Source organism: Oryzias latipes, chromosome 13 (assembly GCF_002234675.1).
Source record: "Oryzias latipes chromosome 13, ASM223467v1".
Taxonomy (NCBI): Eukaryota; Metazoa; Chordata; class Actinopteri; order Beloniformes; family Adrianichthyidae; genus Oryzias; species Oryzias latipes.
In genome coordinates, this window is record NC_019871.2 from 13,335,457 (window position 1) to 13,357,984 (window position 22,528).

The 22,528-nt window shown below is 39.2% G+C and overlaps 1 protein-coding gene and 1 long non-coding RNA gene across 3 annotated transcripts in view; one reads left to right on the top strand and one right to left on the bottom strand.

Moving 5' to 3' along the window:
- Nucleotides 1–22,528, top strand: part of LOC101173401 (schwannomin-interacting protein 1) — a 246,977-nt gene that overhangs the window by 184,228 nt on the left and 40,221 nt on the right. The gene's annotated exons all lie outside the window — the stretch shown is intronic.
- Nucleotides 1,390–20,403, bottom strand: LOC110016211. Its single transcript, XR_002874446.1, has 2 exons — nt 18,068–20,403; nt 1,390–3,830 (listed from the first exon to the last, which is right to left on the bottom strand). It is a non-coding gene; the product is annotated as an uncharacterized LOC110016211 (long non-coding RNA).

Sequence of the window (22,528 nt, forward strand, 5' to 3'; positions counted from 1 at the left end):
GTCGGGATTTGGAATCTGGTGATTTTTGAGATCAGCTCTGACTGGCTGATCAGATCCCCAAATTTCCTATTTTTTGACTTGTGCTTAAATCCAGCAAAAACAAATAATTGTTGGTTAAATCTCATAGTATATAGTGTCAGTGTATGAGCTTTCAACTGGTGGAAATGTTTGAAAGAAATGTTTGGAGTTTTTGGAATTTTCTGGGCTTTTACTTTTACTTTGACATGAATCCCATGTTGGCCGTACTCTTCTCAAAGAGCTGTCATGGGGGCTGTAGTATTTACAGTGTTTCTCTCCCCTGTCTTCAGTGCACTCAGTAAAGTCCATTAAGTTCAGTGAGCAAACCAATCTTCACTGTCTTTGCGCAGCAGACGCTCCCAGCTGAAGTCAGAGTGGATGCTGTTCACCACTTCAGGTCCAGTCTTTGAGTCCTCACAGAAACTGACATAACTATTCATGCATAAACCTACTACTGACTGATACTGATTGGAGAGGGCTGTGAATGTTTGACAAATGCAACAAAACCCAAACAAGTTAGGAATCAGGTAAATATGTCTATTTAAAGGTCATTAAATGAAAATCAAATGTGTTGATAGGATAAATAAGAGAAATATATTTAGTACCGCAACTTCTACACTAAGGGTCCACCAGATTTAAGGGCACACCATCAATGAATGGTCTATTTTTAAAATTTTGTCTCAATGTCTTAAGGCTCACCAAACTATAAGGCGCATTAAGTGAGACAAAAGAGTCAGAGATAAGTCTGTCAGTCAGTCAGACTTTATTAACATTTATTTCATATGTAGTAGGTTTAGGGGCTGTAATCTGGACTTGGTTTTTAAAGTTAGAAGACGTTTCACCTCTTATCCAAGAGGCTTTGTCAATTCTGAAATAGCTAGTGGAGGAGCTGGTATGTATGCGCTCATGGGGGAGGAGTCAGACCTGAAACTGGATGGTATTGTCAACTTAGCCTACATGGTTTCGGGTCGTTAAGAGTCCTTTGTCCTCAGCTGTGGGTTGGGGAGCCAGTGACTCCCTCCCCAAACTGGTCATCTCTTTCAGCTGTTAAAAACCAAGTCCAGATGACAGCCCCTAAACCTACTACAATGGAACCAACCTGGATGAATGAGAGTCTTCATAGACATTTATTTCATATGTAAATATAATGCAAGTGATTTACTTTCCCTGTTATTATTTGCGTTGTGTTCCAGTGTGAATGGAGGACGACTCTGGGTTGGTGTCAATGGGTCTTTTTTTCTGTGTGACACAAAATAAAACAGCTGTCTTGACCTTGGTCTTCATTTTTTTCCTGAGCCATGGCCCTCCGCGGTATGTGCGCAAGTACCATCGGATGGCCTGACAAACATAAAAGTGCAAGAGTTGACAAGATAACCATCTACAATGAATTTATTGGTATAGAACGACTCAAGACAAAACATTTGGTACATTCACAGTAACTCTAGAATTTGTTTTTTTCATGCTACACGTTGGAAGCGTTAGTATATTTACAATACCTGTAACTCCCAACCTTGTTAGCATAAAAAAAACACAGCAGCAGGCAAAACATGCTGCGGGGTCTGACACCGCTAAGCATTAGCCATGTCAGTATATTCACAATAATACCCAACCAAACATTTAGACAGAATGCCATGTATCTCTTAAAATCACTTTGACATCAGTAAGCAAAACCAGTCTTAATGCATTCATAAGGTGCTCTGTCATTTAAAAAAAATGTTTATAATTGCTCTTTATGGTTCAGAAAATAGTATTTTTATTTTATTTTCAGTCTTAATTTTCTACAGCAATCTGCAAACTTATATTTTAAAAGTAAATTTCAGTGAAGAAAGAAAACACTGCACTTCAGAACCTATTATCCATTTTCTGTTTTTCTTTTATCATGATTTATTTATGGAAATACATTTTTAGTTCTCATGCTATCATTCATCAAGTCGTACTGTTCCAAAAATATATGATGCACCTTTAACAGAAACCACATTATGATCTGTGTTTACGTTATCTCAGGGTTGTGCCTTTATTGTTCCTTCGTTGACTATAGGATCCATCGTCTCGTCTTCCTCAGCCCCACCCCACAGAGCCACCACTGTGGTTATTTTTATCAGTGGGTGACTGGGGACCTACACACCATCCATCCTCCAACCCCCCTCCTGGAACAACGCTCCCTGAAAGCTTGAACTCAAAAATCTGCCAGTCCCATCATCTAAAATCCAATGAGACTAAATGACACCAGGAAATACAATGAGAAGAACATCTCAGAAACGATGGGTTTCCAAAAGGGTTAGATGACTGAAAAACTGCAAATTGCTTCATAAATGGGTGTGTATTTTCATTTTTTTTAAAACAGAGAAACAATGAAAATCTCAAGGGCAAAAATAATAAGGTACAACTTTACCAACTTTATTTTTGGTCAACTGTGCACACTGACATTAGGATTAAAACTGACTAATCACTGCTACTTGAAAAACCCCATAAATGAAGCTGGTCCGTATGTGTGTACATCTGCTGACATGCCACGCTGTTTCTATCTCAGTTTAACAAGCAGCTTCCCTGCGCATGTCACCCTGCCCTTTCCACTCAAATGATGCAAAGCTGCCAAAAGCCATGCACCCGCACACACTGGCACAAATGTCCTCCAGACAGAAGCTGCTAGCCAGTGGCAGTTTTAGCAAAATTATTGAGCTTTTTAGATGAATTCATCATGCAACCTGTGAGCTGTTTTCTATGGAAAGATTACAAAAAGTAACACACGCACACACTCACTCACATCCCACAGAGAAGATACAGAGACTGCTCAATCACTATGGTTACACAGATGGGCCTCATAGAGAAGCTGGCCAGCTCAGAGGCTGGAGGCAGTTGACACATAAACACATGTAATAAAGCAGATACATTCACACAAGCTGTACACTGTATTGTTGCATATCTTGTGAGAAGCAGCCGTGCTGTATTTACTGAGCCTTTCTTTTCTATTTTTGACTCAGAGCTTGTGTCATTGTGTATTTGAAATCGTATGTTGGCTTGTCAAAAGCCGGCTTTTTCTCTCAAGTGCCCCACTGCGTTTCCCTATTCTGTCTGTCTCTTTGTAACTGCTGAGCTTTTCGACCCTTTAACAGATATTATATATGACAGTAATGGCAAATGTGAGCTCTTTCCCCTTCACATTACACAGCTGTGATTTCCTGTTTCTCATAGAAGAAATGTAGAACTTGCATTAAAGGGAACAATGTTACTGGATAGACAGACTTTTTATTGTTTTAGGGAAAAAAAACAGCAAAAGACGAGGTTTAAAATGGTTGATTTTCAGTCAAAATTGTGTATTCCGTGTTGTTAAATTGCATCAAAATAATATCTCCTCTCACCTCTCCCCTCTTTTGCTTCTTATTTTGTCCTTCCATTCTGCTTTTTCTTACTATCCCTTATGGACCCCTAAGGGGACATATGTTGTCACCCCTTCCATCTCAAAGGGCTTTGCAGCCTGACAACCCAGCAGTCCGTTGTTGTCCCCCCAGAGGCCACTGGCACTTCAAGAGGAAAAGATGGGGTCTGTGTAAGATTGAGGAGGGGAATGAGAGGAACCTGGCAGTGGCTGTAAACGAAGGAGTTTATGATGGGTTTTCTGAATGCATGCATGAATGAAAAATACTTTTTACATGTTGCAGAGAGAAAATCTTTTGCTGTTGGGCAAAGGTTGTTCAGGGTGTGAGCTGCTTTCTCCATGTTTTGCTGCTTCAGACACATGGCTGACTATTCTTAGTATTGGAAGACGACTGAAATACTATCCAGTTTGCCCGGCTGCAGCTGCACCTTCATCTCTGGGAAGAAGGAAACACAAAAAAAGAGAAAAAGAGCTTTGGCATGTCTGTGTGCATCAAAAATTCCAACATTTTATTGCAGGATTTTTTAATGATCTTGTTGTTTATCTGTCAAAACAAACACAAATAAACGAACCTCTGCCATCATTCTTCCTCATTTTCCGTGCATGCATACATCTTTTTTAGTATCCATTTCATCATAATAGCCCTGCAGAACACTAAATCAATACTGTATTGATAATATGATATGAGATTCAAGATAATATGAGGCTGGTTATCACTAAAGAAATTGGCAATGTTTGTTTTTTTTGGTCACCACCCTGTGGCAAGGCCATATTTTTCGGTCCAGGTGAAGAAATAATATTTTTAAGAAGACCGTTGGATCACGTCTTAATGACATTTAAATTGGCATGTTTAGACATTTTTTTGTTTCTGTACCAATAACATTTAGAAATAAAGTTTAACCCCTTGATGCCTATTGATGCAAAAATGCATTAAACCACTTTAAACCTTAAGTCAGCATCTACTTGAAAGCAAAAACATAGTATTTTATTTATTTATGTTTTTATTGCTGTAATTTAATTTAGAAGTCATGGGGTTCAAGGTTTATCTAAATAAAAAAGTACACAGAAAAGTGTTGTACAACTCAACTGGATTTGTCTCAGGTACAACCAGGAAAGCCACCCAGTGACAGAATTTGCACTTTGTTGTGTAATATTATGTTTGTCTGGTCTTTCCAAAAATACACGTGAAAAATTTCATGAGACCTGTCAAAGTGTATTTTGCATAGACTAAGTTGTGCAAAAAAACTTTGAAGAATTTAGGATTCAATATATTTAAACGTTTTTTATGGTAACCCTTGTGCTATCCAAGCCACTTTCGCATCGGGAGTGGGGTCATCTGGACCCCCAAGACAGTGATCACGGACACCAGTGATCTTCACTGGTGTCCGTGGATTACATGAAATCCTCTTCAACTTTATCCGACCTTATTTTAAACAGTTTTACCATTGATGAGGTAGTACTGAGTTTTATTCAAAAATAGGAATGTTTCTCCTGCCTTAGCTCGGAAACAGCACAGATTGTGCTGACAGTCCCAATGGGCCAGCAGACACACAGTATGGGTGGAGCAATTGCTTTAAGGAGCTTTTGTTATTTTTGCAGTGCTTAAAGACGCTTTATTTCTTAACCTTTCTCAATAATTATACCAATATTGGCTCACAAATTGGGGTGAAAGTTTTTTGCTAGAGAGGCGTCTGCCACATGTAGCTCCGCCCCTACGTTAAATCTACTTTGTAGGTTGTAGAGTTTTTTGTTTGTTTCTTTTGGATGAATATTTCTAAAATAAGTCAATTTTTCTTAACATCCTCCTGTATTTAGAATCTTCTGGGTTACTAGTTTATTATTTCGTCAACATTTCCACATATATGCCATTTAGCCTCAACAGAACTTGTGTATCTGTCTGTTACAGCTGCAGAATGCAGTGTGTCAGAAAAGTTGACAGACCGGTTAAAATGTCCTGTTTGTTGCCCATAACTTGGTCTGTGTGAAGCAGTATGAGGAAGTGAAATCTGGTGACCACTCAAAATATGCAATCTGTCTGCTTTCATATGGTTATGGTTGCCATGAAAAGTATATCAACTAACACAGATTTGGTGTCATAGCCTTTGTTCAAGGATAAAGTTTCATCAAATCAAATGGCACAATATCTCTTTTTTTTCTGTCTAGTGCAATGTAAATTTTTCCGTCCCATGATTCCCTCTTGTTTGTGTGTCTTTCAGCTTATCGCCCTTTTACCCAAACATCCTCCTCTTCATCCATGGCTGCATCCATTTTTGCAATAACCTTCATCTTCTTTGTGGCTGTGCGCAAGGCGTGTTTTTACTTTTCAGGAGCATTTATGTGTTCTCTCATCTGCTGTTTGCACGGAGCGGAAGGCAGGATGGTGATGACAAAAACTGCGAACCAAATGAGTCTGTCTACCCACGAGCAGATATGGAGAAGTGGTGAACTTCTCCTCGGCTTATGACATGAGTACCGGCGAGAGCTGCCAGACAAAACCAGTCAAGTGCAAAACTAATCTACCCATCCATTTGTCTGCGAGCGACAGGGACAGACAGGACTTGTATAATTGTGATTAGAGTCATAAGAACTTCCGCTGCATTTTGTTTCACGCAGTTGTGCGCTTGGGATTTCACAGCCCATTTTTGCAGTGTTTTGTCCGTCTCTAAGCTCTTTTAGATTGCATAAATGAATAAATGCATGAAAACCAAGCAGTGCGTTGGTGCACGTGTGTATGCAGATCATATAAAGCCTTCATCGTATGAGTAATAAACTGCAGTTTGTGATCCTCTGTGGATGCATGGATTATCCATGTCTTAGTCAGCAGGCCTGTAGGTGTTTGTTATAAAAACTCTAATCAGTGTAATTGACTGGAAAAAACGTGAGGCTGAAAAATTGAGATAGAAGATAAAGCTGTATTCCACATCCTGGATGCCATCGAAGTGTAGCACATCATTTCTATATCCAATGTGGAAATTGGCTTCCACTTTAAGAGCCCCTATGGGATGAAAATATGCCGCCCAAGTCAATAAAAAGTATAATACCTTTGTAACACATTGGCATCTTCCGTCCCTTTGCCCTTCTGACCAAAACACCCAGGTAGTTAAAATTTTAATGAGTGGGATCAGTTTAATAATGTCACCATTGCAAGGCTCATCAATCACTGCTTCATATGGATTAGAGCAACACTTATATGAATACAAACTCACCTCCAACCAAGCCATTTTCCCCCTTGCCTGAGGATGGTTGTTCTCCCTTTAGTGCATTTCTCTTTGTACATTGTTCCAGGCCTCTGGTTTACTGCTTGTCTCACTTCCTTTTATAATCCGCAGTTTATTCCATCTGGTAACTTCTCGAAAGACTTTTCTGCCTGTCTCTTTTAAACGGTCCTTTTCCGCAGGACTTTCCTTCCCAGTTTTGTACAGCACATTGCTGACATATCACAATTACACCAAATCTGTCTAACATCGTGTCCTGTGCTTCCTTTTGAATTTGTTCTTTAAAACCATTATAATTCAAACAAGCACATGCACACACTGTGCTGTCACTCTTATATAGATGTTACTTTATGTGAGGTGGGTAGGATGGAGAAAAAACATTATTCATGTCTGACTCTTTTTAGTGAATTAAGTAAAACTGTGAACATGTTGTCTAAAGGATAGAATCTCTCTGAACCCTACACAGGAACCAAAGATCTGAGGTGTAAAAGGTTAGAAATGAAGCAGAAGCAGATTTTGTGGGTGAGGTTTTGTGGGAAGTTAGGTTTTAATAGATTACAGGGCTCAGGGTAGAGCTGCAGTACATCGGCAAAGACTTGGGAAGCGAGAGATTTCCAATATAAAACATACTTACCTCAAAATGTATGAATAGGAGCATTTCTGTGGTAAAATCTACTGGTGTCAGTTAGAAAGGAGAACAATTCTAATTCAGCAAGCTACTGGAGATATGCAAAAGGTTCAGGGCTGTGCAGTGATGTGGTGGTTAGCAGTGCTGTCACTCAACAAGTAGGCCCTGGTTTGAATCCCAGCTGGGTTCCCTGCATGCGTGGGTTTTCTCCAGGCAGTCCAGCTACTTCCTGCGGTCCAACAGCCAAAAACACACTTCATTGGTTGATTGGTGACTAGTTTGTCCCTTGAGTGAGTGTGTGTGACTATTTTCTCTTTTTGGGGTGTGCCTTGCCTTCACCCTGAGCTATCTGGGATAGTCTGGGAAGGACCATTGAGAGAGAAATGAACCATGAGAAATGAACCGGGTGGGTGTGACATCACTCATAGAAAATGGTTTACGTCCAGCTCCAACCAAACAAAGTCAATTCAGATGGCATTTTTTTGCAATATGGACACCCTCACGTTGGCAACAGATGACATGAGTAAACAGTGATTGGTCTGAGTCCATCTGAGTCGTCATTTCTATGGCAACCACTCTCGCCAATCAGGAGTAGGCTTGTTGGAAACCCACACCTTTTCATCTGAAAGTGGGCTACACAAAATGATAGCAAGACTGGTAATTCTGACTGAGTAATATCTGTTTATTTCTCCAAAGACGTATATGGGATTTTGGCCTCTTGAAAACAGCAGGTACTTCCTGTTTGGAGTGCATGGGGTCACTCAGTCCAATTCTCATATGCAGTACAGTCAATGACATAGACTATTAGAATATGGAGAAAAACTGATCAGAAAAAGACCAAAAATCAAGGAAAAGGCTCTTAACTGCAATTTTTATATATGTATATATTTCTTTCAATTCAAAACAAAGGAAAAAATATTTATTTACTTTCTTTTCCATAAATATGTTTTTAAATTATTATGTGTAATTTTGCAAACTGTTGCTGCCCATAAATGTATGCAGGAGCAATTCTAACTGATTACAGAAAAGACTTACAGGCTAAAACAAGGTCAAAGGGAGGTCAGCAGGTTATGTTTGTTGCCATGTTTCCCTGGTGATCAGCCCAATAATCTATACGTTTCTATGCTCCTCTAAGAGTTTTAATTATCAGTCTGCATACATAAGATGGATTGGCTGTATCAGCTTTATTTTTGCTGGCAGTTTATATAGATGTCAAGATGTTTAATTTTAGAACTATGTTTTTAAGACACTGTATATATTTTAATGACACAGTTTCTTGTTTTTAAGTTTTTTTTTTTCATTTTTTGTTTCTGATTTTTGAATTTTCATGATGACCTGCAAGAAATCGCTGAATTCATGTGGCAGCCACAGAAGAATTTCTTCCTTTCTGTCAGCCCATGGACCATGAGCAATGAAGGAACTTAAGTGGTCCCTGTTTAACCCTTGTGCTATCTTAGATGACCCCACCCTTACATTGACGTGTTCTCCCTATGACAAAGAAGGATAAAGGTGGAAAGATTTCATGTAATCCATGGACACCAGTGAAGATCACAAATCATTGAAGAAAAAGGGTTCAGTGTCTAGTGTCTAGTGGGTCTAGATGACCCAACTCCCAATGTTAAAGTGCCTAGGATAGCACAAGGGTAACGCAGAGAGCAGATACAAAGAGGTGTCTGCTTTACTTATAATTTAGATTTATCTACAATGTTCCCTTTTCCTTTACTGAACACACAGACAAAGACCAAAAACACTACCCCACTGTTAGCCTGAAAATTCAGTCAAAGTCTGTACAAACTGTTTTTAATTTGTTTTTCCCTCTGCTGACCACCTGGGGGCGCACGGCAGGGGGCCTCTTATTGTTCTGGCTGTTTGACATCAGTTGGATCTATAAGCATCTAAAGACAAACACTTGAGCCACATAAGTATTCTTGTGGATGTGTATTTAAAGCAAATTAAAATCTATTGAGTGCCTGAGCCGGTGTTTGTGTGTCCACTGGATCCTTCGCATCACAGAGCAGGCCTTTTCTATTCCTAATTAGTGTGTGATCGATAGCTGGTTGTTGGGATGCGGCGCGCGGGGAGCCATGTCAGGACAGGGAACAGTGACATTTCAGCCGATAGGGATTACTTGACCTTATTGTTGAGATTAGAATTCAGCCCCAGCTCCACCTCCATCACCCCACATGACCCCACCTTCTTTTTACACTGGGGCAGGATGCTGGAGGTTGTTTAAAACTCATTGTTCTCCAACCCCACCCTCCACCATCACCACCTCCCTCTTCCGCCTCCTCTCCAACATTTCTTTTCTTATGCTTTTTTATTTTCCACTCTTGCTAACCTGTCACCCCAGGACGGTGTATCGTAAAATTTGTTGCTTCCTCCACAATGTTCTATTGGTTTTTTGTTGTGCTGTGTGCAGAGAGGCTTAAGCGTGTGCACATACTGTGCATAAAGTATTTGAAGTGTCAGAATAGTAGAAAAATTACTAGAATCAATTTATTTTTGTGTGAACATTTTTTAAACGTTATCATTTTTTAAAAACAAGCTTTCACCATTTGTTGTGTTTATGGGGCTTTTTCTGTTACAAAGAATGTATTTCCCACGTCCCCACATACTTTATATCATGTTTTGTGTATGGAAAAGGATAAATAGAAATTAAATAGAGGAGTAGAGAAAGATAGACCTACTTTTAGGAGAAAAGAATGCACATTTTGTAATTTTCTTCTTGTTTTTGTTTATGACTTGCTCCATAGATTGATTAAAAAAAGCAGCCCTGCATAAGCTAAATTTGAATGTTTTTGTTTTTCATTTGTTTGTTTATTCGTATTTATTTTATTCCCTTTTTGACATTTTAATAACAGCTATCTAGATCAAAAATCTGTCTAAAGTGACTAAGAGGCAGCACTGGAACCTGAAAATTGGATTCAGTATTAAAAGAAAATGCACTTAAACATTTATTAAAAGTCACTGGGCTTGAACTGATAAGGGCAAGCACTTTATTTTGCATCACACAGAAAGGTAAAGGCTCAACTCTGATCAACCTTTACACATTCCTTCTTTGCATTATTTACTAAGTGGTGTTTAGTAATGTGTTTTTTTTTCCTAATCATGGCACACAAAAACGTCATAGTGTGACTAATTAAAGTCGTGTGGTGAAGCTGCGTGATGCATCAGTCAAAAAAGGGAGCCAGTCTGAAGCTGGCAGATCTGCTGTCATCATCAGGCTAAACTTGTTTAGCCTGATCAGGCTGGCTTGTTTTTTTACCTGCTGAGAATACCTGAGAACGTCAACTCATCTGACTCCAACTGTGCCCTGACTGCTCTCCTCCACATGAGCACCAGGGTTAGAGATCTAATCAGTGACTTTCAGCACAGCTGTTTTGTATAAACATCCCACATTTTTACACATGTTTTTCTTTTTTTTATATAATTATTTATTTAAGGCTTTTGGACATCGGTGTATGCATGTTCAGCCGTAGGGAGTGAGATCAACACTAATATATATAAATTTGCTTTTTAGGGGACTTTTTGCTGGATGTTTCAAACTTGAAGGTTTCATGTCTCCTATATTGGTTTGTGTCTGGCTGCCGTGGAAGAGTGGTACCTCAAGGTTACATCATTGTCACTGCGGGATCACTGGGAACCTGGCATTCATTTCTGGGATGATGCCCAGACTGGCACCATCACTTTTGGGGGCACATAATGCAACACCAACAGCAGATGAAGGTGCAGGATTGTGAATTTAGCTGTGGCATTTTGGATTCTCTGAAGGGGAAGGAATCAGTTGGTGCCGGAGTAAAAAGCAACCTGTCACATCTGCTCGGAGTTGACTGTGTGCTTATCAGAGCTTCTCCAGCTCAGAAAACCTAGCTAGCCTGTCAATATGGAGGTGGGGAGAGATCATTAATTATTGCACACACACATGTTGGATCAGGGGAAGTGATAATGTTATAATGGTTAGAGCTGTGAGACAGGAGGACCAGTGGCAGTGAAAATGAAGACAGAGTGCTGCAGGATTGGATGGGAACCAGGGGAGCGTTTCAGGTAGAAGAATCCCTCTGTAGCCTCCTGCTGCTGCCAGCTTAGCGATAACATGCATGAGCAAACTTTAGGTGAAAGAAGATGGGAAGATGAGGAGAGACGGCTAGGGGGGGAGGGGGGGTGCGCAAGGACCAAATTGACAGATTCAAAAGAGCAAAGTGGTTTGAAAGCCTCCAACATACTCCCTCACCGGCAGTCCCCTTCTCCCCACATGGGGGTCTGCTAAGGACATTAGTGTCCATTAAAATTGCAGCGTGTTTATACAAAACGAAAATGGGCTTTTGCTGGCTTCACCTTCCATTTCTTTAAAACCCCTTACATAAGTGTACCGACTGTTTTCAAACATAAATGAACATGAAAATTACTTCTTTATACAAATAGTAAGAAACTCTGAAGAAAATGCCTCTTCTTTAAAGTCCATTGAATTGCTACAAAACAGATGTGTAGTTACCTTCCTGACCTCACCTGTATTGTGCAGAACAAAGTCAACCACAAACACTCAGGCCATTATTGACCTACCAGCTCCTATGTTGATGTCCTTTCCTATTGTTTGGTTTTTGAATGATTTAACACACTTCCATCGCAAGGGCCATTTGCTCTCAGATCTCTTTTGTCAGGCTAGGTTTCTCAATATTCTGCTGTTGGTTCGCCCCCCTTTTCTCTGCCAGGGAGCTGTGTGCGTGATGCCCTCACGCCTGTTTACCCTTGCAGCCTCTTCAGCAGCATTTCTGGTGGTGCAGAGAGCATCAGCACTGGCACTGAGTGGCTGGAGGACAGATGAAGAGACCTGGTGAATGGAGAGTACCAAAAAAACTCCAAGGAGGAGAGGAAAGACCACAGAAAATGGAAAAAGTGATTCAATGAGAGACTGTGATGAAGGAGGAATGTGACAAATGAAAGGGATCACATGAGTGCTTTTAAAAAGGGTACTCATTACAAAAGTGATAAGCTTCTCTCCTGATGTAATTTTGTGCCTAAATGGGGAAGAGGGTGTCTTTGGCTGTGCTTCTGACGGGGAATTTATCTCTGCTAGTGGCTGGTGACCATCACTGATCTCTGAAGTGGGATTACAGTTTCTGTGCAGAAACCTTTTCATCCTCTAGGGTTCCGTTTTGAGCAAAAAACAAATCTGTTGTATGATGTTTAAGGATCAACATCTGTTTTATCATTAGTTTCTAATATTCATTTATACTTTATTGAAGTAATTTAAACTCACTTTAACTAAGATGACAGAGCCTCAAACCATGACTGACATAGTGAAAGACATCAAATGATCTTTTTCTGGTATTTTTTTGCAGTTTTTTTGCCCATTTTCTATCATTTGTACTGGCCTTGTGGATTATCTTTAATCACTTCCTGAAAAAAAAAACTGTGATTTCATCTTTTGTGATCTGATTGAATTCTGTCAGCTGTGTCCTCATTCGCATCATCGTCATTCAGCTAGTCCCTGTCCAAAATGAGATGTATAGATGTTTAAACATGATGATTCACTTTTTTTCTCTTCAAATGACACAATAATTCTATTAAAATATGTAAGAGAATGTAAAATATAGAGAAAGGAAACCATCTAGAGCTATAAAAAAAAGAATAGGAATAATGACTATTTTTTAGTCCATCTTTAACACATTATAGAACTAAAACTAATTATTTTAGCACAAAAAGATGTGACGAAATTTTCCAGGGTTTCGTGAATGAACCAAACCTTTTATCTGGTGAAATCAGCACCAAACGTTTCACCTGGTTATCCTCCACAAGAGCAGAAACACCCACAGCAGATTAGAGCCGCTCGCTTCGATTGCATGTTTTAGGAGCCAAGAAAATAATTAGAAAGTTACCTATTGCAGCTTATATCAGAGAATTCGCATGTCAGGAAAAGAGGTTCGGATTTTTCCTGGAAAAATCACTTCAAAAGAAATAACTGTGACATTTCTAATAGATTATTCCAGGTAGAGATCATAACAAGGTGCAGCAAGAAATGTAACAGAAACAAAATGGAGAGTTATCCATGCTGATCATGCATTAATGTGTATTTGTGGAAATTAAGATGATTCTACAAGTAATGTAAATTACCTTTTAATAAATTAAATTGGAAATCCTATAGGTTCTTGATAAACCAACATTTCAGCTTGCTCCAATAAATCCCTTTAATTTTGCTACATTTTTCACAAATCTGAGACATGATTTAATTATTTTACAAAAGTTTAACATCTGGTGGTACATATGTTATGACTAGAGGAAATGTTTAAGAAAAGTAAGATCTTTGGTGCTGTATTACTTTCATAAAATTGCAGATACAGTAAATTGCAGCTAAATTGCAGAGCTTTAGCAACAACAGACCCTATGCTGGGTTGTTCTCAATTATTGCTGTAAAGTGTAAACTGGATTTCACATCAAAGATCAGTTTACATTACTACAAGTATAAGGTTAAAACACATTTACAGATTCTTGAAATACTATAATGCATCTGAAATTAAAAGTTTTTTCTTGTTTTGTGAGAAAATCATTTTGCCATTTTTGCTGGTCCCAGGAGGCAAAAACCTTCCCAAACTACAACACTTTGCTCACCGAGTTGAAAACACAGTCGCACTGAGGCTGCACAGTCTTTCTCCCCGGCCACTTCTGCAATGATGACTTATGAGGCCACGTCTAAGTTTGGTGCAGCATTAACTCACACCTGACAGTCCAGACGAGATCAATATGTGATTTATACCCGCAGCCAACACCTGCCAGGGTCTCAGGGTCTACAGTCACATCCTACCTCAAAAAACTCTTTTTTTTCTTCCTCCTTACACTCTGAAAGCCTGTACAACATCAGCTGACCTTTAGGGTGGAGCTGTCACTCCATCCCCGCCTCATCGTTTCACATTTCAGCTGGTGCTTGACCTTAACAAAATTCAGGTGACTTGGCGAGCAATGCAATCGACTCCCAAGTCAAACTTTGACGACATGCTGGTATTAGCTGCTGTTTTCCATCACCAGCTGTGTGGATGTGAAATGTGTGCGTGCGTGCGTGCGTGCGTGCGTGCGTGCATGTGTGGGTGTGGGTGAAATAATTGCTGTTTCAGAGTCTACTTTTTCACCAAATGACTCATTTCCTTTATCAGTCCTTCCTGGTTTAATTTGCTCCTTAAATCAACTGCTGCACCCTGTTTTTCCCCTCGCTCCCCAATTGCTGCGAGTTTAGTTGTTTATGAGCGGAGTTGGTGAACAGCAGGTGCAAATCCTGCGCAAAACACAGTAGAAGTGATCCAATTTGCTGTGGGCAGTAAATTGTTTGGACATCGGCGCACTTTGTGGCGTGGAGATGAGCACAAGGCAGGTCTTTCACAAGGCCTTTCTCCGCCTTACTGTGTTGCTTGATAGGTGACAGGGCTGGGAATTTGTGCCAGGCAATAGGACGGACCAACACAACTTGAGCCCCCATTTTCTTTGTCTAACTCTTGAATTATCATTGGACGTTTCTGCTTGTCTGCAGAAAAAGTGGCAGTCAGGTTATTTGGGTCTAGGGAAATGGGAAACGCACCGGTGGCTTTCTTTGTGATTTATGAAAATGTTCCTCAGAACAGCCCATTTTCTGCTCTCAACCACAAAACATCTTTCTAAGCTGAACTAATTGGACAAACTACAAACCTTTCCGTCTTTCGCTCTAATTAGTGCGTCCTGGACCTAATGGGTCTGGGGAAAGTCTCTGTTCCACTTCTATGGGCGATTAAGATCTCTTGCTTCACCCATGACTGTGGTCATAACTTCATTAACAACTCACTGAACTTTTTCCCTGCTCTTCTGGAGCCAGTCCCTCCAGGGGAAACTGGGTCCGAATTAAGTTTCCCTTCAGCGTCGAGACCTTTCAGTAGCATTTTATTAAAGCCTTAGAGGTCACAATAGAAAAAACACCGTTTTTATTTCCCCCTTTTTTACAGTTTATAATCAATCCAAACCTTAATGTCATCTTCATCAAAATAGGCATTCTGGTGGTGTCAAGCAGCTTTTTTTTTATCCTCCTCTGCACATTTTAGTGCAGTTTGTTTTCCCCACTATGTTGTTGTGACATTGTTAATCAACAATCTCTTTATAATTGCTTGTTTGGATTTAACGTTTTTTGATCAATGAACTGTACCTCTCTTGACGATCTCGTCAGCCACTATAAAAGCGAAATTAAACCATTTTTTTTACATTTTGGTCCGACCTAATTGATTTTAAAAGCTGTACACACATTATGGTGAAGATCTGAATGTGACGTGCTTCCAATCTCGAAGAGTCTAATGGCTGCGATTGCTCGTACATACACTGAGCGAGGTGTTGCCCTTCCAATTCATTTCACACCTCGTTAGCAAGTGAAATTGTTGGTTGGATTTTCAGTGTGGAAGGAAAAATCAATATATTATAGGCAGGTATTAGGGTTGCAGGCAGATACAGCCACTGCGGATTGACAGACCGCCTAAACACAATTACAGAGGCGACACACTGATGCGCCATAAAGCTCCCGAACAGTTGCAGACTCAAATGTACACCCTGACATGTGCGTGCAGTTTCCCGGGAATAGTGGGCACACTGCTCTTTGTTCCGCCACTCCTCACTCATCCAGACTTCTGAATGGAGTAAATCATCACTGTGATTGAGATTGATGGCCATTCTCAATGGTTTGGCCACACATTCTATTTAGGACAGCAGGTCAGTCAGCCAGTTAAGGATCCGACCTCTATTGTTGCTTTCTGACATCTCTATTCATCATCACACAGTCTGCATGCTGCTGTTGCTGTCTCAAGGCGCAAGCGGCTTTGTGTGGCTCTTTGTCTGCTTGATGCAGAAGTGGAGAGAATGTGTGTTGACACAGAGTTGCAAACATTCGAGTGTTTTTTTTTTTCAAACTCTAGCCTTTTATTTTAGATGATTTTAAACCACAAGTCAGTTGCAGGAACATTCCTTATAGCTCCTGGATCTGCTACTCTGGACTTGTTTAATGACTGTGTCGTACTCTTTGATCAGCATTGCAAACGAGATGGAAAAGAATCGATTAAGAAAAGGATCATTCTTTTGATTTTTCAAAGACAAATTCTCATATGGGGCTGCTCAGAGTCCTGCCAAATGAAGTGGTCTCTGTTCTTCTGCGCCTCAGTGGGAATAGTGACTGCCTATAGCACAAAGCAAGTCCTACAGACACTCTTGTTCTGCTTTTTCTCATAAGTCTGGCCAGATCCAATAACGAAGGATATACACACACTTGTTCTCAATTATCCGAAATTGACTAAAGAATCTGTTGTATTGGTGCACAATATTGTCCTCTTTTAAAATGGTTGATACACATTTTTGCCAGATAGAAAATTCCTATAAATGTTCTTGAAAATATTCATCTAAAGATGTTGCAAAAACATCAAGGTGAGTTTGAGATCTTTTAAAAATAACATTTTTCCCCTTGAGGGGACTTGAGATATCTTAATGGTTTCTTTCCATTAACACCATTTGCAACAGGGAGGTTGTGTTTTACAGCTTTCCCTTGCTTTCACTTGTTTTTTTGTGCATTTCACAGGATTGCACCTTTTTCCTTATAGTTTTAACCCCATAGGTGTACCTATGTTTGTTTATTTTATTTATTTAAGCTTTATTTAATAGGGACGGTGCACATTAATGGACATCTACCAAACAATGATAGGCGTAAACATGCTGGATTATAGCAATGATGCTAATTTGCATCCATAGTCCCTAGGCAGGAAACATAAAACAGGACAAAACAAAAGACAGGAATAGTTGTTACAATTTTCAATATTTTCTTACAACAATTGTTTTTTTTTTCTCTTTTTTTATTGATCAATAATTATGTTACCTGAGAGCTATTAACTGTGCCATTTTGGCATCCAAAATGTTGTCAATTTTTTTCTAATGATTTTACAAAATGTATTTCTATTTCATTTTTAGTTCAAAGCGGTTATGGCTCCATTTTGCTTGGTGTGTTTGAATTTGCTTCATGTATTCTGGAAACTGTCCACCAGGGGACACAAAAGAAACAAATAAATCTTTCACAAACCCTTATTTCTTCATCTGAACCTTCCAAGTTAGGTTTTAGTGTTTTTTTTTTAACTGTGTAACAATGTTGGAGTGTCATTTACCAAAATGTATTTACCACAGTTTTTGTCATTCCTAAACAGCTGCCATTGACCCCACCCACCTCTCCAAAGCAATCCCTGCATAGACTAGTGAAGCTCATGTTTATTGCTCTCAAACTACTTTGAACTACTTATTTGCTATGTTAGGTTAACCCAGCTGTGATATAAATTGTTTTTATCAAAATCAACAAACTCTCCTGTTTAAATGGTTCCGCTTTAAAATTACACTGATCTTGGTTTTAAGCTTTGCCACAGTTTAGCATTTAGTCTCTAGTGAATCTCACTTTGTTAGTGCAAACTATGTCAGTGTCTATTAAAAAAGAGAACATAAATGTGTTATTTCTTTCTGAATGAAACGCAATGTTTTTACTTAAAAGCTTTATAGAAGTTAACTACTGACTGGATGTTTTTTTGGCCTCATTTTTTATACAAAGTCTTTAATTAAAGGACATTTTTGATGGATAAACATTAGACTTCAAAGACAGGCATTTAATTTATTGCAGCTTTAGATTTCACGTTTTGACCTATAAGACTATAAGAATAGTAAGAGTCAGAACAGAAATATGAATATATTATTATGTGTGTAGTGGTCACTTTCCCCTATTTCTATGCATTGTATGATTGTGATAACAAAAGTATTGACAGGCAACATGAAATGTCCTTTTTCTGTTGTGTCCTAAAGTTTTACCTTTTCTGGCTCAATGCTTCTCACGACCAGGCGGTGCAGTCCCCTTCTGCGTGTATCAAAGTTGTGTTTTTGATGCTTCATGCTGTCATCTGGTCCGAAGCTTCTTTTTTTCAAGGTGAACTCAAACCATCAGCCCCTGAAAAAAATAACATGAGAGGATAAGGTGCAACGGAGAATCCTCCAAGGTCACTACTGGCCTCTCTCTTTTTTTTGGAGCAGCTGAGCTCCTGACAGAGCAGAGGCAGGTTCAATTTCTCACTGGCTGTCAGGGAGCTCCTTGTTTTCTAAACTCTTGTGGGCAAAGGAAGATGTTTCCCTAACTTTTTAGTATTATCTGAGGGCCAGTCTTTTCCTAGGTCTTATCTTCTGTCAGTAATGGGCCTCTCTGTGATTCCTGACAGATATCTGATGGGGATGGTCTGTTAGGCAGACAGATGGAGCAAAGCTTTCCAGGATACTGAAGATCAACAACGGGCTGTTCCTCCATTTTTTGCCCCTCAGTGACTGATAAATTCCACCGAATGACTTTTTGACAGACATCATGCTTCTTTTTCCAAGTAATGCAAAAAAAAAATGAAAGAAAGAAGGAGGAGTGATTGATTTGAGGTGCTGGAGGTGCCACACCGTGAACTTTCTTTGACCACCCTCTCAATCAAAAGTCCAGTTTAGGTCTTGTTTCTTCTTCAGGTGTGATGGCAACACATATCAGAGAACTTTAAAGGGATTTGTCATGGATATCTCTATCTTCCTGCCAAAATCTTCTTTTGTTGTTTCCGGGACAACTACCAACAACCAACCATCCATTTTCTGAACCTGCAGTAGTCCAATTCAGGGTCACTGGGTTGCTGCAGCCTACCCAGTTAACACTTAGTGCGGCTCATTTTTGAGCAGTTTTTACTACAATGCTTGATATCCATCTTTTTAGTACAACCCCAGCTTCTTATTTATATTTGTGATTATATTACACAATAGTTCCACAATGAACCTGAAAATTTCCCAAAAGCTCAATTCTGAGTGGTAAATGTTGTCATTTCTTTAAACAGAAATTATAAAAATTCAGCTCAAACTGTTTTTATGTTACATAACAGAGATCCAACAAGTACACAGGGAAAAAAGTATAAATCCATAAACTTAACAAAGACGAGGTAGGTAGGATTTATTACAAGGGGTGCCACAATTATGTTTCATAACTCTTGTTTTTTTTTAAAGCAAAAATGTCAAAGCTAAAAACTTTTTGAATAATTCATGTTGAACTTCGAATTGTACCAATGCTAATGAGGCTGTCATTTCTGCGCCATTGTAAACAGTTGATGTGATTCAGAGGTGAGTTCAGAAACTACTGAGGGTTAATGGGCAAAGGCTGGGTACACCTTGGACAGTTTGCCAGTTCATCACAGCACAGAGACAAACACCCACTCACATTCACGCCAAGGGAACAATTTAGAGACACCAATTAGTCTGCAAAGGATGTATTTGGACTGGGAGGACGTCAGAGTGGCAGGAGACACCCCACGCATGTACAGGGAGAACATGCAAACTCCACACAGAAAGGAACTAGCCGGGATTCGAACCTCCCCTTGTTGTGAGGGGAGAATACTAATCGCTGCACCCCTCTGTTACAGCCCTGACCAACAAGCACTTATTTCTGCCAAAAAATAAATATATTTTGCTTCATTGCAAAACGTATTTGGAGTCCTTTTAATTTTCCATTGACAAACTAACAAGATAATGCACTTGATTTACTAGAAAGCATCTCCAAAAGTAGTTAATGCTTCCTAAAGGCTTGTCTTTTAGCCTGCTACACTGGACCTTAATTGATAAAGACAATCGACGGTTGTTGGATTGCGCTGGAAGGATATAGGGGAGTGAAAGCGTGATTAGGCGATGGGAAACTGGATGATATCAGCAGGCAGGACTCCTGCTGTCTGCTCTCCGGGGGGATTTCATTGTCGTGTTACAGAGAGTACAGCAGCACAGGACTACTGAAATACTGATTTACATAAACATTTGTATTTATGTTGCCAATGCAAAATGAATAGTTTATTGTACCGTCTTGCAGATTGTATCTGAGTAGCTTCTGTGTACAGATTTAATTGCTAATATAGAGGTTGTGTGATCTTTAGACACACTAGGTGTATTATTATTATTTTTTACTATTTTTGTATTTCAGGCTAATATTTGTTTTTAAAAATTACTTTATTATTATTGTATATTCCTTTTATTTTTCAGAACAAACAAAAGAGATGCAAAACGTGAAGGGGTGGTAACTGGGGAAGAGGAGGAAAGAAGAAATTGGGTCAGATTGGGGGAAACCAACAGAAAGAATCAAAAAGCCAAAAAAAAAAAAAAAAAATTTCAAAAATAAAATAAAATTGGCCAAAAAAAGTTGATGGCCATATGTAACCACAAACCAAAGAGCTGATTTTTGTGCACAATACACACCAGTAACATCTGTACAAACTGTTATAGCACAGATGTTACCAAATATTCCACAAACCCAGATGTCCAAGGACCTTAAAATCAGTTTTAATTACATATACTGCTAAATAGAGAGTTAAAGTTTTCAAAATTATTACAAATCTGAGCAGCACTTGTATGAAAGTGACAGAAAATCTGTTCTTTTAATTATCACAAACTGCACAAAAAGATTCTTTTGTTTCAACCTGCAAAGATCTACCAAGTATCAAACTCTGCAAACATGTAACTCGATCTCCATTTTTAGCTTTACAGATCATGCCCGGACAAAACTATCAAGAATACATCCAGAACCGTCTGTTCTCTTCAAAGACCAAGCAAAAAGAAAAGGAGATGCGGCACAAATTGAGTTGTACATAAATGAAAAAAGATTGACTTCTGCAACAGTCACTAATATGAGTTACTTCAGGGCTAAAACCAACTATTATTCTGATCATGTTTAAATTCTTTTTTTCTCAAATGATTTAATGCAATCAAATGACAATAATTGTAGGCATTATTATGTGCTACTGTTGTGTTTCTTAATTGCTTTTTTTATCCAACCAACAGTTTATACAATTGAAATGTTCAGTTTCCGTTGTCTGTAAATAAATAATGTAATGAAAAATTTTTATGTAGAAATGATTTTGCACAATATGCCATCACGCTGTTGACAAGCTGTTTTGAGGACTAATCTGAGGTTTGAGTCAAAGGTTGTTTTCTGGCCTGTTAGACACATGGCGTTCTGTGTCAGATGACAAAGCGTCAGAGAATGACCGCTGCTGATGTTGTGAGTCTGCTCAGTTGTGTAATCATTTGGGTTCGATGTTGCTTGGGGATTATTCTTTGTGGGCAGGTTCGCACTGCAGGCAGGTTTAAAACCTGGACTCCTAGAACACAGCTGGTATATGAACATGTGTGTTTATTTCCTTAAACTAATCCAAAAAAGCATAGTCTGAATGACTGCATAAGACTTTTATTTAAGGGTGTATTCAGCTTGGAAAAGTCTGTTGGCCTGAATCGAATCCGCTTAATTTGGTCCGGACAAGTCCTGAATCTTGCGCTTGGTCTGTATACAGACTGCCATCTACCGGACCTTCCTGATTTAAACCTAATCTTATCTACAAAACCACATGACTAAAGATCTTTTCTGTCATTGGCCAGGAATTACGAGGGCGTAGCAAAGCAACGATTGAAAGATAAAGGGAAATCCTACACTTTGCAATCCTTGTTGGGATAGTCACTTATTCAAACTTTCTGTTTTGCTGACCAATTTTGAGTGTCTGTATCAACGGGTACAATACTTTTTACTTGCTGCTTTGGTATGGCAGAGGCATGCTGCAAGGCGGAGGAGGTGACCAAACTGTTTATGACATATAGATTGTTGAGAAGCAATATGTATCACGATAAAGGTTGTTTTAATGAGCTGACCAAATTTCAATGAGTTGCTGCATCTCATCATTGCTCCGCTGTTACATCCTGTTGCCCTGCTGTGGTGGCCGTTTTGGTTCAGTTGTTCCACTCCTAGCATGGAGACTGAGGAATCTCAGAGCGAACCGAAGCTCAGTCCGATTGGAAACTAACCAAGACCACCTCCAAATATGGGTTTAAGAGCAATTCTTGGTCTGGAACAGGGTCCGCTTGGGTGTGTTCAGACTGAAAATTAGTTCCGGATTATTGGGGCGAGCGAAATCTGGTTAAACATACTTAAGGTGTCCAGTCTGAAATAAGACTCATTCACTCCTTAAAGTTAATTATCTATGTTGTTTACATTCACTTAAGATAGGTTTAAATTCAAAAATCTACAAAAATGTAAATAAGATTTTTTTTAATTGGAGCACTTCAGATTTTCCATATCCAGATTATCATTTTTTGGATTAAATGGGAGAAAGAACACCTAGATTTCTGATTCTTTTAATTTTTTAATTTTTTTATTTACGACAAAAGTGATTAACTAAGGTTATTCCTGAACTTTACTTCAAGCCTTTGCATTGCTTTTCCAAACGG